General features: G+C 36.3%; 1 non-coding gene across 1 annotated transcript; it reads right to left on the bottom strand.

The window, feature by feature from the left end:
• Positions 1-251: 251 nt before the first annotated feature.
• Trnas-gcu (transfer RNA serine (anticodon GCU)) lies at positions 252-333 on the bottom strand. Its single transcript has one exon. It is a non-coding gene; the product is annotated as a tRNA-Ser (tRNA).
• Between the last annotated feature and the right edge of the window lie 14,762 nt (positions 334-15,095).

Raw genomic sequence — 15,095 nt, 5'->3', positions numbered from 1 at the left:
CTAGATAAATTCGTAACAAATGATAGCCATACGATGCTGATATCTGTTTTCGCTAGCGATTACAGATAACACCTGATTACAAACGGACTAGCACCTGATCAGACTGATATTACTCAGTATGAACTGAAAAAATATGATTTTCCGACCACTTTTACCGTAAATGCGTCGGTTTACATTAGTATCGGAAAATATGTAGCGGTAATTACTAATTATTATTTTACTAGTAACTTGCAGAAAAAAGCAAAATATATCGACGAGGATGGGATTCGAACCCACGCGTGCAGAGCACATTGGATTAGCAGTCCAACGCCTTAACCACTCGGCCACCTCGTCACATGACTGTGAGGGCAAATATTGTGATTGCATGAAAGAGAAAATTCAAAATTAGGCCAATTGGTTATATTTCGATAATTTAAACATAATTGAATCAATAAGTATGCTAAAATTAAAACAGATGAATGTTAGTAATCCATGGTGGACTAGAAATGTTATAAAATTTTACCACTGGATTGTACACAGCGACATCTATAATTTTTAGTTGAACCAAGTAACGAGCGTCATGGTTCATGATAGTTAGATTTAAACCATGGTCATAGAGCTTTTAAAACTGGGTATGACGGTAACAATAATTAAATAGTACATAGTACATAAATAGTTACAATTGCATATGATTGTACAATTTAACTCTATGTTTAGAAGCTTTAAATGAAACTTTAACGCGATTGTTGCGACATCTTCCAACAACTTACAAAACCAACTAGTATTCAGAACGTGTGTTTATTTTGTCAATAGATGGCGCTAGCAGAGCCATTGCTAATAAGTTTTACCTTGTAATTTTATTTAAACAACTAACATATCAATCAAACTGAGTATTACATAAACTTAATCAATTTTTAAGCAGCATATCGATAGATTACAATTATAATTCCCATCCCAACGTTATCTAGTGAACTTTGTATCCAAACTAAGAAAATTAACAAAATGAATGAACTGTCTCAACTAGGTAGGATAATGATTTGAAATAAAAATCTAATAAGTACCTATATACTCTTTCTGTTACGATAAATTTATCGTGCAGAAAAATTTGGTAACATGTTAGCACAGGGGAATACATCGGGATACGCGACCTCAGGGTCAATGCGAGTCTCGGAGAGGGACGCGTTGCCAAGCAACCGATCAGACCTATCGGCCTCCCTCCATTCATAAATGGCGTACACCCAAAATAGCGGCATAAACAACAATAACTTATTGCTAATTTTAGATAATGGTAGTGTTAGTAGCTACGTTGACAATCTTAACTATCATTTTAACCGTTGTTAAGCAGTAATTCGGCCACCACACTGTTATTTGCTATTCGTTATAACATAGTAGGGCAAGTAATGATTATATTAGCGAATAAAATGATAGTGGTCATTATCGCAATAATTCACCATCAGTTGTTGTACCTACAACATTAGAAAGATAAGAACATTTTAATTAAAAGATGATTATTTCGCTTAAGTTACCTTAATTCGTTTTTATTGTAGGCAAATGAATGGTTTAACTTATTAATACGTAGGCATTAATATAAGAATTGCTTATTCGACCTCAGACCCTAACTTATAAATCTCATTCGAGTTCATAATCTTTCCAAAAGAAGGTCAAACAGGAGCTATGAACTCGAGTTCAAGGATCGTAATCGTAACCTTCTTTTTGACTGAGATCAAATACATTTTAAGTTTTTATAAATAGATCCAACGCTACAATGAGAGCGAGATCAATTAAAGCCTATAGGTATAGGTTAGTACATTTTAACCGTATTTTCTATATAAAGTAGGTAGATAAAAAAAGCTCTTGCAAAGTGCCGACAATTTAATTGGCATTTGAGTGAAGAGGTTTGCGGTACGGAGTCGTACTGTCGACTAGGTTGTCGAACACATCGGTCCGATCCGTTTGATTTTATTAATTAAGCTGCGATGTAAGGCCCGCAGTCTAGACGGGCTTCTCATTTGGATTGCTTTGCACCACATTACATTGATTTGTGCGTCCGACCGTCTCGAGCGAACACTCCATTCCTCTCTGCAGGGACTCACAGACTCGCATACAGGGAATAGGGTTTTATGTGAACATATCATTGTTGTATCGAATTGCATTTCCAATATCGTCTCTTCAATTCCCTTGTCTGCAACCAATGTGGTATTGTGCACGGGAATCGAATCCGTATAATAATAGCACTTGAAAATATTATGTCACGATATTGCGGGCGAGACAGCTCTTATTATTTTGATATCAAAACCCAAACATCATTGTTTTTTAACAAATTAATTTACGGCTGTAGTATCTATTTTATTGTCATTTTGAATCATTGTGAAAAGTAGTTTCCCTTCTCAATTTGGTACTTTACTAAACTGCGACTTAACCTACAGATTAAAACGTACCTAATTAAGTTTCGTGGTAACTTCCTAATATGTATTTAAATTTATTCAATTCCACCCAAAAAGCTAACATTCAGTAAAATTAGTCATACGAAGCACTTCGATTTCAAATGTTTCAGCACCTCTACAGTCTACATATAACATGTGTTCGTCAAGAGACATTGCTCTTTGGCGCAGTACTCGCGTCCCTATCAGATACGTTTATGTAATGTTGATGCTCACCGTTGCATTTCATTGTGGGCCAAGTACTTTAGCAGCACTAAAGAGGATTGGAGACGTGCTTCGCTTCCACGACATGGTCTCGACAGCCGGCAGTCCCGCCAAGCAGCGCCAGTCACGCTCCGCTTTAAACTTTAGGTACCTTGGCAAAATAAATACTTGCACTATACTGCTCTGTACGGTCAAACACATTGTAAGTTAAGCGAGCCATATTTCAAATTTCGTGATATTTGTGTTGCTGGTCTCTTTTTTGAAGCTTGCATCCATAAACCGCGGTTTATGCATAAGATCTTCGAGATAATTTTATAGTCACAATGCTATTTTATGAGAATCTATTTATTTATTTAAGAATACTGGTACCATATTCCTATTTGGTACATCTGTTTTACGATAGAAATGCATAAAATGTTTAGCTATAAAAGTGTATATGTACGTTTTTGAGCGTCTCTTTTTATTTATTTTCATGTCAGCTCAAAATTTTGGTAGTGTTTGTTACCTACAATCAGTACTTTCTAAACACAAAATAGCGACTAGTGCGCGGTATTCACCGATTGCTCATGGGATTTACCAGAGCACTTGCCTATTTACCGTATATTTTATGAATATGTACTAGGTAATATTTTTACAATCATTATGACGTCAATAATTTGTATTACATGCAACGAAAATATCGACTAACATAGCCATAAGAGAGATGGACTTATTACCTGGGCACATCTTAAACTGGGTATGTCATATAATACCGTAAAGCCAAACAAGACAACAAAACTAAACGATTAGCAAAAGAAAAACAAGCAAAATCCTATTTGTCTCCATCTTTATGGATGTATTTCAATGAAGTCATAAAAATGTCGAGACTTAACTTGCCAATGGCCGGGTTTACAGCGAAGACATCGAAAGGTCTTCAGACTCGCTGAATTTCATGGGATTAAGGTTGCGGGCTCTTATTTCAATCGATCTAATACCTCGACTCAGCCGCTATTTCCCTACGACTGCGGGGAAAAATTGCACCTACTTTGCCTGATACCTTTATCTTCTTGTGGTGTTCGTAATACGAGATTTGTGTTCGAGACATTTTCGAAGATGTGTTAAACTTGTTTATCGCATGGGAAAATCGTCAACGTTTCAATTCTTATACTTAGCGCCGTGAATCGTTTTTTTTATGTTTTATGATCAGCAGAAAATTTTGAAACTTTGATTAATCAATGTTTTGAAAGGTTCTCAATAACTTTTTTTAACAGGATTTGATGACAAAAAGGCGGCATATTATCGATAGATTTGTGCTGCTGACACCATACCCACGTATTACCTACCTACTTAATTGAAACTTTTCTAAATAATATAAGCCAGATGAAAGTGGCGATCCCATTTCAATAGGCTGTCCATACTGACAACAAATATCCATTTTAGAAATATGGAAACCCTCGGAGACTTTTGTTAAGTAGCGTGATATATTGCCATTTCCGCGATCGCTACTTCATCGATCTTATTATGTGGAAACTATTCTTTGATCGTAAAGGGTTTCCTTTATAATATATTTCAAGAGTACAACACACCACTACGACGCGGCCTGAAGGATTATCCACTTTCCTGAGATGGATTTTCTCCGCACCTTTCCGTGAAGGTATAAAATCTGTCTGCTTTTCCTTAAGCAGCAATTTCTGAACTTGTTTTATTATGTAACTCATTTTCAAGAAAAGTTTTCTTTGTCTAGGAAATGTAAGTAATGAAGTACCTAACAATGTTATGCGCTTCTTTGTGTTACTTAACTACTACTATTATAAACTTATTTTGGCTTTAAAGCTTAAACAATTAAGTTATTAGAAGAACATAAATCACAAAGTCCTTTAACTTGTCCATAAAAGTTTAGATAAGATTTTATTGCGGCGTGAATCCGAGTTTATTCTGTGTAGTGAAAAGGCTTCACACGGGCTGCCGGTCGGAAGCTATTCAATCTAGGCGCAGGCAAATTGTGTGGATAGGTCGGAAATGTGCGGCGGAGCGGCCAATGGTCGGAGAGCTCTGAGACCGCAGCCCGCGGGCCACGAGCCTGTCATCTCCCATATTCTGTAGCATAAAAAATGCCATAACAAGTGTGTTTGAAGATCGTGTTCTTGTAAATGCTCCGCAGCAACAAAAAACTGACGTAGCCTACTTACTTAGCCAACGTAACACGGTGTCTAACTAGTCAACCACCCAATTTCTTTCATTTAAAAATGTTTGTATCTGACACGATAGTTACATTGTGAGTAGATAGTAATTATTATACTTACTACCTCTACAATGATACCACATGCAGTCACCGTTGAAAAGAAAAATGAAACACAAAGCATTGTAACCATGATAAGGGGTTAAAGTTAAATTGCTAGTTTAAGTTTGCTTGATCCGGTTTCAAGTTAAATCTCAACTACCTTTATGGGCCGAATACGGGTGAGTAGACATGTACTAACAATTTTTTTATAACAACAACAACTAAGAAATCTCTCGAGTACCTACATACTTCTTAGTAATACGTAAAACTATATATTTTAATCTATCTAATTATGTATCTAAATGATCCATGTTCCTTTTCACATGCTTATAACATAAATGTGTACAAACCTTTTACAATATAGCAGCCCCGGATCTTCAATTTTTATTAGGCGGGGCAAAATCTGAAAAATGCCGCCCCGCCTACCTACTTATGTTTATTTTCACCTTCATCATCCATATAATATTAGCTATGAATATGTAGACAGGCAGGGCCGTCTCTAGCTCACGTAGCGCCTGGGTGCAATCATCACCCAAGCGCCAACTATGTATTGAAGTACTTAGAGTAGTTACAAGGAATATAAATAAGAACGTTCGAATGAAGTGCACTTTTTTGGTAGGTAAAAGGACTTTAAAAAATGTGTCCAATTCATTGTAGGCTCAAACTGTTGGCCAGGTTTAAGTTATGAAAGTCGAGACAGACCAAGGCAATTGTAAAAAGTAGCGCAAGCGAAGCGAGCGCGCAAATTTTTCATTTTTTTTACACAAAAGTTAATATGTTTTAAAAAGCGCTGTAAAGTAACAAGCAGTCGGAAGCGCAAACTCTTGTTTTTGAGGACTCCATAAAAATATGTTTCTTTCATTTGACTTATAAAAGGTAAGACAGCGTGGACTTATGAAGTTATTAAGGCAATGCATGTATAATATAAAGGTCGCCGGAAGACGCTGGATGCAGGTCACCTCCAACAGGTAGCTGTGGAGATCTAAGGGGGAGGCCTATGTTCAGCAGTGATGATGATGATGATGATGTATAATATTTCGCGAGCGAAGCGAGCGCGAAATTTTTTGAGCCTACGACACAAAATTATCTGATCAAGTACACTGTAAAGCAAACTTTTTTAAATTATTTGTATGAAGACTCACAAATTAAACTGGGAATTATGTATAAAAAACGTGATCCGTGACCGAATCAATGACCGACGACCGAGTCAATAAAAATAATAAACAATCAGAAAAACAGTACAAACATCGTCATTTAACCGCGAGCGTAGCGAGCGAGAATTTTTTCACTTCGTAGGAGGATGTTAAAAGTAAAAAATTATGAAAATGATCAATCAAACAAAGCGAAGGCGCATTTTTTAGGAACTTTGCCTGTCAGTGTCGTGATACAATGTGGAACTTCCTTATCAAACGGGTGTAATTTCATCGAAATTCGTGGTGGTGGGGCGTCCCGCGGCGCCCCTGAGACCGAGGCGCCTGGGTTATTCGCACACCTTGTACCATAGGTTAAGATGGCGCTGTAGGTAACTATTACAGTAATCTGTAATTTAGGATTTAAAATAAAAATAAATATGCGATATTCCTGGCTCATAGATGATCGCAAATCATTTTTAATCAATTTTAGTTTGCTAAAACTTCGCCTCGTGAATAATAAATGTTCGTGCAGTCATGCAGCTTGTGTTACTCCGCGCTCAGGGTATCGGTCAAGTTGATATGGCAATGAAATTGTGCTATTTTTATTTACGTATACCGTGGTCAAAATTGAATAAATGATGAGTTATCCATTGGTCTGTGAATTTGGCAGCCGCCTGATTTTGCCGCCCCCTGAATTTGCCGCCCGGGGCACAGGCCCCGGCTTGCCCCCCCCTAGATCCGGGGCTGCAATATAGTAACTTACCTATTTATAGGAGAGTACAACAGTAATTTCACGTGGTGAAATCCATTGTTAATAATGACGCCTATAATCTAATAATACGTGCTAATGTGAATATCATGCAGATCATGACTAATTGCCACGGCACCGTATTTAATCATATTCCGTGTACTGATTACGGCTTTATTACTTTTCAATTGAATGCGAGGAAAATCATTAATGAGTTTAGGGATTTAACGATTATTATAATATGTTCTGATAGGATTAAAGAATAACGGGTCATTAACCATAATTCTTTGTGGAAAACATAAAAGATGACAAAAAGACGCGTTTGAAGCGAAGTAAGATGTAATTGGTTTAAAGCTTAATTTGTCATCGTATTGTGAGCATTGCTAATTACGTAAGTGGATAAGCCTCCTTATCAGGCCTTATTCAATAGGTTAATTAATTGCAGTTCCGTCTGAACTTATTTAATTACGGCTCATGGCCAGCTGCAAGTTTATTTCCGCATGAACTCTCCAGCATCCACTAGTCTTTCGCCAATTACCCACCTACTTACTTTGTGTCTGCCCTTCTTTCTTGCTTATTTCACTTCGCCTTTGGCTCAGATAAGAGCAATGAGATTCTCTTTGGAGTAAGTGCATGCAGCTGACAATAGAAGCTACCTGGAAGCGGGTTTTTAATAACGTTTCTTAGAAAAAATATCAGAGGACTTCACTTTTCCAATTAACGGGTTATTATGTTCAAAGGATGAGGCAGCCATTAACACTTTGTAGTTTTATTGTTTTAACCTTGTTCTTCTCTATAACTACGTGATTCTTTGAAATGTAAAGGAATGGCCATCACATATTAAATGGAAAGGTATTTTTTGCTATGTATTAACCTTTATATAAAACAAATGACGCGCTTTATTACCCATTTTATAAAAGCTAAACTTAAAATACCGAATAAATAATTCTACGTTTGCCGTTCATTTTCTGCACAACAAGACAACAAATAGGAAAATAAGTCGAAAGATGGCGGAATGATAGAACACATCTGCATCTGGTTGTCGGCATAATGTTGCGAAAATGAGGATTCAGCAGGTTTTACTTGGAATCAACTTACTGGATTTTGAACAATTTTATACACTATCTCAACAAAGTACCTACTAGACGAAAGTCTCTACTAAGGTTTGTATAGTGTGTACATTTTAAATACAAACAAAGCATTAAAAACGTATTACTTATCTAAAACTCTCTAATAATGACTGACAAGGATTAAGTACGCATCTATTACGGTACTGAATGAACTTACATAGGAAAGCGTTCATACTATTACAAAGTTGAACATTTTCCAATTTCCGCCGCATGAAATATTATGAATACTCTTCGATGCTTGCACTGAAGGCGCACTTGAAACAGGAAATATCAAATAAGTCGCTTACGTAGAACCAATAAATTGCTCTGAAATACATGATTTATTTCTGAAGCAGTGAACAAGAAAACATAAGATATTTGAAAATATGACGATGATACTACAAGCTTAGTTACCGTTGGCTAAATATCGAGTACCTAAATGATACATGAAAGCCAGCTTTGCTCACGAAAATATTTTTTTATCAATATAAATATCACGATTTAGTAGAAGCAATAAGGACCGATAGACATATTCTCAGTCGTACCTAATTACTTGATTAATTAGTAGAGGCCTCATTAATGATTATCGAGTGAGGCTGGGGCAAATTGTATTTTCCAGTAAATAAATGAATTGTTTCTCGGCGGCCTCGGATTAGCGCTCTCGGCGCCTCGCTCGCCATGTGAACGTTTTTCTTATTATTTCTCCCGGGACACTCGCAACTATTAATCTTGTTTAATGCGAAAATGTGCTGCTTCGTAATTTGCACATTCCCCTAATGCAACTTCGAAACTAATTGAAAAACTAGTCTACTGTTTGACTAATGCGAGTGCAACGTAAGCTTATGCTAAAACTGACCGTTTTTGTTGTGATTTCATATGATTATTCCACTTCTCTACTTAAAATATTCAAATTGAACAACACTTCTGGAGTGGATGCACTAATGGACTCTTTTAGGTTTCGAGACAACAATGGAAAGTGTCTCTACATGTAATGGTACCTAATAATACAAAGGAATATCAAATGCTCACTTATTTTCCTCGTTCGTAAGCCTTAAAACCTTTTATTGTATTAATAGGTCGCGTGTATCACGCGTGGGTCGGCACACACAACGACATAATTATTAAAGCTGGTTAATAATCAACCAGGGCTCAGTGCTCACCTCTAGAATCGTTCGCTGCCACCAACTCACTTACATCTGTTTATATTAAGACCCTGGAAACGCTTGAATAATTAAACACCATGATTACACAATCAGACCGAACACAAACCGAGTTGCTATTAGTCGTATGGTCCCCAGGTAGAGTAATAGACAACTCCATTGCCTCCCTTGGGTCGTCAAGTGTAATAAAGCAGAAGACAGTGTACCTAACCTGTAATGTGGTTGTTATCCATCTCGAGGCTTTGCTTTTCACAAAAACAAAACCAGAGAGTCGAGGAATAATATAGGTAAGTGTTTACCTCTTTCATACGTCGTGACGGGACCAGCAGAAGTATGATGTTTGCGACTCAGTATTTTAAGACAGTATGAAATATAGATATCAAATCAATATAAATCCTCTCGATCAATGGGGGTTCTACAGGGGTATTGGTAATCCGTAGATACTTGTCAATCCCGCTTTGGTAGATACCTAATCAAAACAAGTTATTCCATTTTGATTATTTTATTAAAAAGTTCAAGTCAAGAAGCAACTTTACAATGAACCCGTTACCTAATAAGTATTTTCTGTCCGTCGTAAGTAGTTCCACGTCTGGCGAGCACGTTGCATTAATAAGTACGAAGCGACCTCATCATCAGAGCCTCAGTTTTAATATAGCGAGTTTCAGCACGTCTTTCAAACTGCACCTACATGAAAGAGATAGCTTACATTAAAGACTTTTTGGAGTTCAACGTACGGCACACATGTGAGCAGTGGTGGATCTGCCGTAGTGGGCACTGTGGGCCCACAACCAAAATTTACTTGTGACGTCACACTTCTTTTTTTTATGTACCTTCTAAGCATTCCTCCTTATGTTTAGACTACTTATTAACTCCCTTATACACTTGTTTATGTACAACCCCTATGAACTCTTTTATGTACCTACTCTATTATATGCTACCTCATATTTACTTTCTTACATCATCATCTCCTGAGCCCATTCTTACATCATCATTTCCCAAGTATGTATTATTACTATTTACATACTCTCTTACATACTCTACCCATTAATACTAAACTACATTCAGTAGGTATGTGAATTTTCAGCCATGTATGTGCCCAGATACGTCCCCACGTGTGAGCTCTATTAAGTGAAATAAAAGCTTCACCGCGGTCAAGGCTGCCGGTGACACGAACAACAGTGCCGACGTGAATATGAGAACCGACGGACAGATAATGGAAAAGCCCACACTTCACTGGTTTTATCATACAAGACTGAAAATCTTCTCAGACTGATGTATCAAATAACATGAATATTTTTTACTTACTTATATCTAAATCGAAATCAAGGTAGCAGAATTTTTCAGGAAGACATCCTTTGGGTTATGTATGTACTTTACCTAAATAAGTACAGTCAAAAACGATACAAGATATAGGAACAACTACCGAAATAAATAGAGTCATATTGAAGAAATAGGTCATGTTGTTTAAGACATATGTACTTACTAATTTCAATTAGATACATATTCAGATTTATATCACAAAAACCCCGTGGTGATATTTCAAACAGTACATATTTACAATGTCAATGTACGCACCCAACGGAGTCATTTGTGAGACGAAATTAAATCGTACAGATTAGGCCTCAGAGAAAATAGAGGCTTAGGTCATATATGGGTCAATAGAAAGTTCAATCTCCTCTCTGCGAACGTGCCTAATAAGGCTAGATTTATCTGAAAATTGCACCATTTATAAGATTGGAGAGAAAGCTTGAATATTTTACGATGTTTTTTCGTATAATGTGAGATTTTTTATCATGTCTGAGCGATAAATAAACAGATTAAAGCAATGCGACATGCACTGGTGCGATGTAGTTAATGTGGTTATGCAAAGGTAATCGACCCTTAGGAATTGAACAACCCTGCGACATTGGCGCTCCGTCGCTCTGCGGAGTGTGTCGACCTGGCGGCGTAGGACTTCGTCCGCTTCGCTCGTCCTCCCAATATGACTAGTGAGTAGGGACACCACTTTTTCTATTTTGCAGGATTAAGCTTTTCAGATCATAAAAATGAAATAATTGCGTTTAATGAACATTACGAATAAATAAGATAGATATCAATATTTGTGTAAAGCCCGTAACATAGAATTAAAAAAAATACACATACCTATTTGTCTATTTATGTTAACAATCCAGTAATAATAAGCATGACTCACAGTAGGTGGTTAACGAATAATAATTTCAAAACATAAATTACTGTGGCTATATTTTTTTCCTGTCCCATTTATTAAACGATACAGCTTACATAGAAATACATAGTTAAAACGCGATTTTGATTGTAGGTAATGTCCTAAGTTTTAGGTCTGAGTATATGGTGTCCCGAGTGGCGTCTCCGCCCGCCGTCGACGCAGGGCGGCGAGGGCGCACCGTCCAACCACTGCAGCATCAAATCATTCACTGTTCTCGCTGAATATCATTATTAAAAGCCGCATTTTATGTTCCCAATTATTCCTTAATCCTGCTGCGCTGTTAAAAGTTCAAAATAACTGTATTTTTTTACAGACTTTCGAATCTATGAAAGGTCGGATTCTATTCGGTTCGGGACCACTTTTTAGTTTTTGTAGTTTGTTGTTTAAAAGTATCTTGTATTTCATACATAGAAATATTTTCGTGGAAGTTACAAGTTGAAAAAAGTTGTTTTTAGTTTCACTTTTCCAATTTTGTTAAACATCTTTTTACAGGTTCAGCTTTTTTCGAACATATGAACTAAACTTTCAAAGAAAATCAAAGTTTTAATGACAAACTTACACGTATAGATCCACCATATAATTGAATGGGATACATGGAACTATACTCTAATTATGATGAATGCGGTGTAACTGACACTATAAATTACGACTCTGCCTACCTTTGGAGCTTAAATGCTATGTACTTTGGGGAGCCAGCAACAAATAATAATACGTAATACTCAGGAAAACCCATGTAATTTCTCAAACGGCAATTTAAACACTTTCTGAGCTCATGGGAAAGTGATGTGAACAAATTACGTAAATGTATGTTTAGTATTACGGTGGGGAAATTGAATCCTAGGGGAGCTTGCAACCCACGCTCTAAGGTTTTTTTCAAAACGATTGTTACGCGTAAGTATAGATTATAGCTATATGATATTATGAAATGGTTATGAATAATAATAATATCAATGTTTATATTGTAAGCCTAATTAATCATTCTAATTTATAAATGTTTTTGTTTGAAGCTAATAATCCGATCTAATTGAGTAATTTGTACATTTATGTTTTACTTTTATACATATTATTAAATAGTGATTAGCATGGCACAATACAACTAGTAAATCACAGTTATTTAATTTATAATATCAACTTTAACAAATTCATTATGTTACAATTATTAAAACTATAGATTCACTGCAAAAATAATCTATCCTCTCATGTCCTTCATTGAATCATTCCACATGAGCATTTGCAGCATTGAATTCACTATTTATGAATACATTTTGTTACCCAACTAAAAATACAGTTGCTGAAAACTGTTCGGTTCATCGACCTCTTTCATTTGTACGCGTAAACATTTCGTTGTGTTAGTTACGCACACCCTTCCTTATGGGGGCGAAAATAGTCATAAAACAGAGACAATTTTTTTTTCGCTCGCTGTTGGGCGAGACAGACTCTCTGCCGAGGTGTGCTAGCCCCGAGGCCTTTGATAACTCATGAAAAATTCAAGTGCTCCCGACAATATCTACAGATACCTATGTATAAGTTTCACAGGCTGAAGAGTTATACAGTTACAGAGCTTAAAAGTTTACTTGGTTGATAACGAGAGTTCTGAGTGAAATATTTTAATTGGGAGTTAGCATTTTATGGTGGTTGGCTATTTATAACCAAAAAGGTTTTAACAAACAGCACAATTTGTTTGTCTGTGCGTAAAGGGCGCAGCAAGTACTCGATAAAGAAGGATTTTACATAATGGATTGCTCACCGCTTGGGGAAACTTTATGAAACAGTTATTTAGGAAAATATTACTGACATAGTAACGAGAATTGCTACATTAATGTTGATTAGGTTATAAAAGTACTACAAAATTATTATGACACCATATCTTACTACTACACTCACGCTATTACACAAGCCAAATGTTAAGAGCTTTTTCTAGCTTAACGTGTTCGTTAGCTCAGCAAGGCTTCAGATGATAGTATCAAATCAGAATTGTGTAACTTGCAATTTTGATTTATAACCTGGTAACAGTAGACCAGTATTCCACAGAACTTGCTCAAAGCAGTGTTGTAATCACTATCACATTTCACAGACCATTTTTATCATAATCTGAAATCTCAAATTGGTACTCGCATCGCAAATATCAATTTCAAGATTTACCCGAATCGTTTGTAACAAATTCTCAATTTCTAACGTTAGGGGAGTATGTTTATTCTAATAAAAGTCATGCAATCTCAGCGCCCCACACAGATAGCGCAGATATATTGCCTTCATATCTGCCACGAGCAGTAAATTGCCGAAAAAATGTCGGTGATCCCTCGTACATAATAAACTAATACATACATATTTCATCAACTACAACATAGATGCTTCTTGCTAGCATTTACTTATTCGGGAAAAATATGTGCGAATGAGGAAACATCGTGAAACACAAATGCTGTTTTTATGTACGCGACTAATCTACATAGACGAACAAATATGTCTCGATTCCACCACCGGCATTCCCAAATGTAATCAGTCAGGCTTGAGTATATACTCTAAGGGAATTTCTATGTAAATTGTTTTACCAGACCGCGAAATGATTGGCATCAAATTGACATTTCTGCGGAATACAGATCGAGTTACTACCTAGTCATAGAACCTAGATTTGTTGGGTATTATTATCATTGTATTGGCACGTTAAATGGCGGATTCCGACTGTCATGTGTACATCTTTGGTATTCGTAACGGGTAGTGCGAAGCCAGAAAGTCTGGCAACCAGTCTGCGTACCGAGCGGCCTATGTAGCCCAGAATTAAGGAGGTCAGTTTTAGGCATTCCTTCATTGGTCATTCGCTCCATGTAAATCACTGATACTCAGCTGCATCCGGGAGGATGGCAGCCAGGCAGATTATGATTAACAATTTATTATCAAAGATTGAATAAATCTACGACGTATTGTGAACATCTACAATCTTCCTTACATCACCCACTTGAATAAGAATGCTAATCCAATCCAGAAATCCCTCCTCGGGACGTCATGAATAGCTTCGTATAAAATGTTCTCTACGTACGTGATCGGCATTTACACAATATCGTTTCATCGCATAAAATCATTTGGAGCATATATTTAACAATAATGTTTCACATAATTTCTGTATCAATAGTTGTAGTTGGTATTGAGTACTGTTTTGGGCAGGGTAGGGTGGTAGCCAATGAACCACCAAAAGTTTGGAGATCTCTAGCGCGCTCGTTTTTACAGTCTAAGAAAATATTTTTGTCTCAAATGATAGGTTATTTAGTAAGCTGCCAAATTGCATTGAAATAAGTGGAAAACATTTGCTGTTGCCTAATTCATACATGTTTTTTTAAAACATGAGAAATGGTTCATAGCGTACTCCTAGGGGTACACAAAGAACCGGGGGGGTGGTACTAAATGAACCATGTGGTACACAATGAATCACGGTAATATAAAAAAAACATTATTATTTGTTTTAAAGAAAAATAAATACACTATTTATAACTTTTTATAATTATTAAGTTTCGGGTTATACATACATATAAGAACCAAAAAATCAGCCTTAAGACTTAATTTTTAACAATAATTATGAACATCTTAAAAGTTACGCACAAATTCTTTCCGGGAAAAAAGAAAAAACATTTTGTACTTGTATATTTATATTAATTAAAATGCTCTTAGCATTATAAAGTCGACGTGTTTTTATCACATTCAGACTTATGTTTTTTTATTGTCCAAATCACAAATTGTAACAATCAACATTTCTTTATGCTGTCTTCATGTTGGGCAGTAAAAAATTTACTTGCATCATAATGGGGCTCTAGTCTACAAGCTGGATTGTTCCTGTACTTTGTTTGT

This window comes from Helicoverpa armigera, chromosome 3 (assembly GCF_030705265.1).
Source record: "Helicoverpa armigera isolate CAAS_96S chromosome 3, ASM3070526v1, whole genome shotgun sequence".
NCBI classification, from domain to species: Eukaryota; Metazoa; Arthropoda; class Insecta; order Lepidoptera; family Noctuidae; genus Helicoverpa; species Helicoverpa armigera.
Note: the sequence above shows the minus strand (reverse complement) of the source record. Positions and strands in the feature narration are given on the sequence as shown.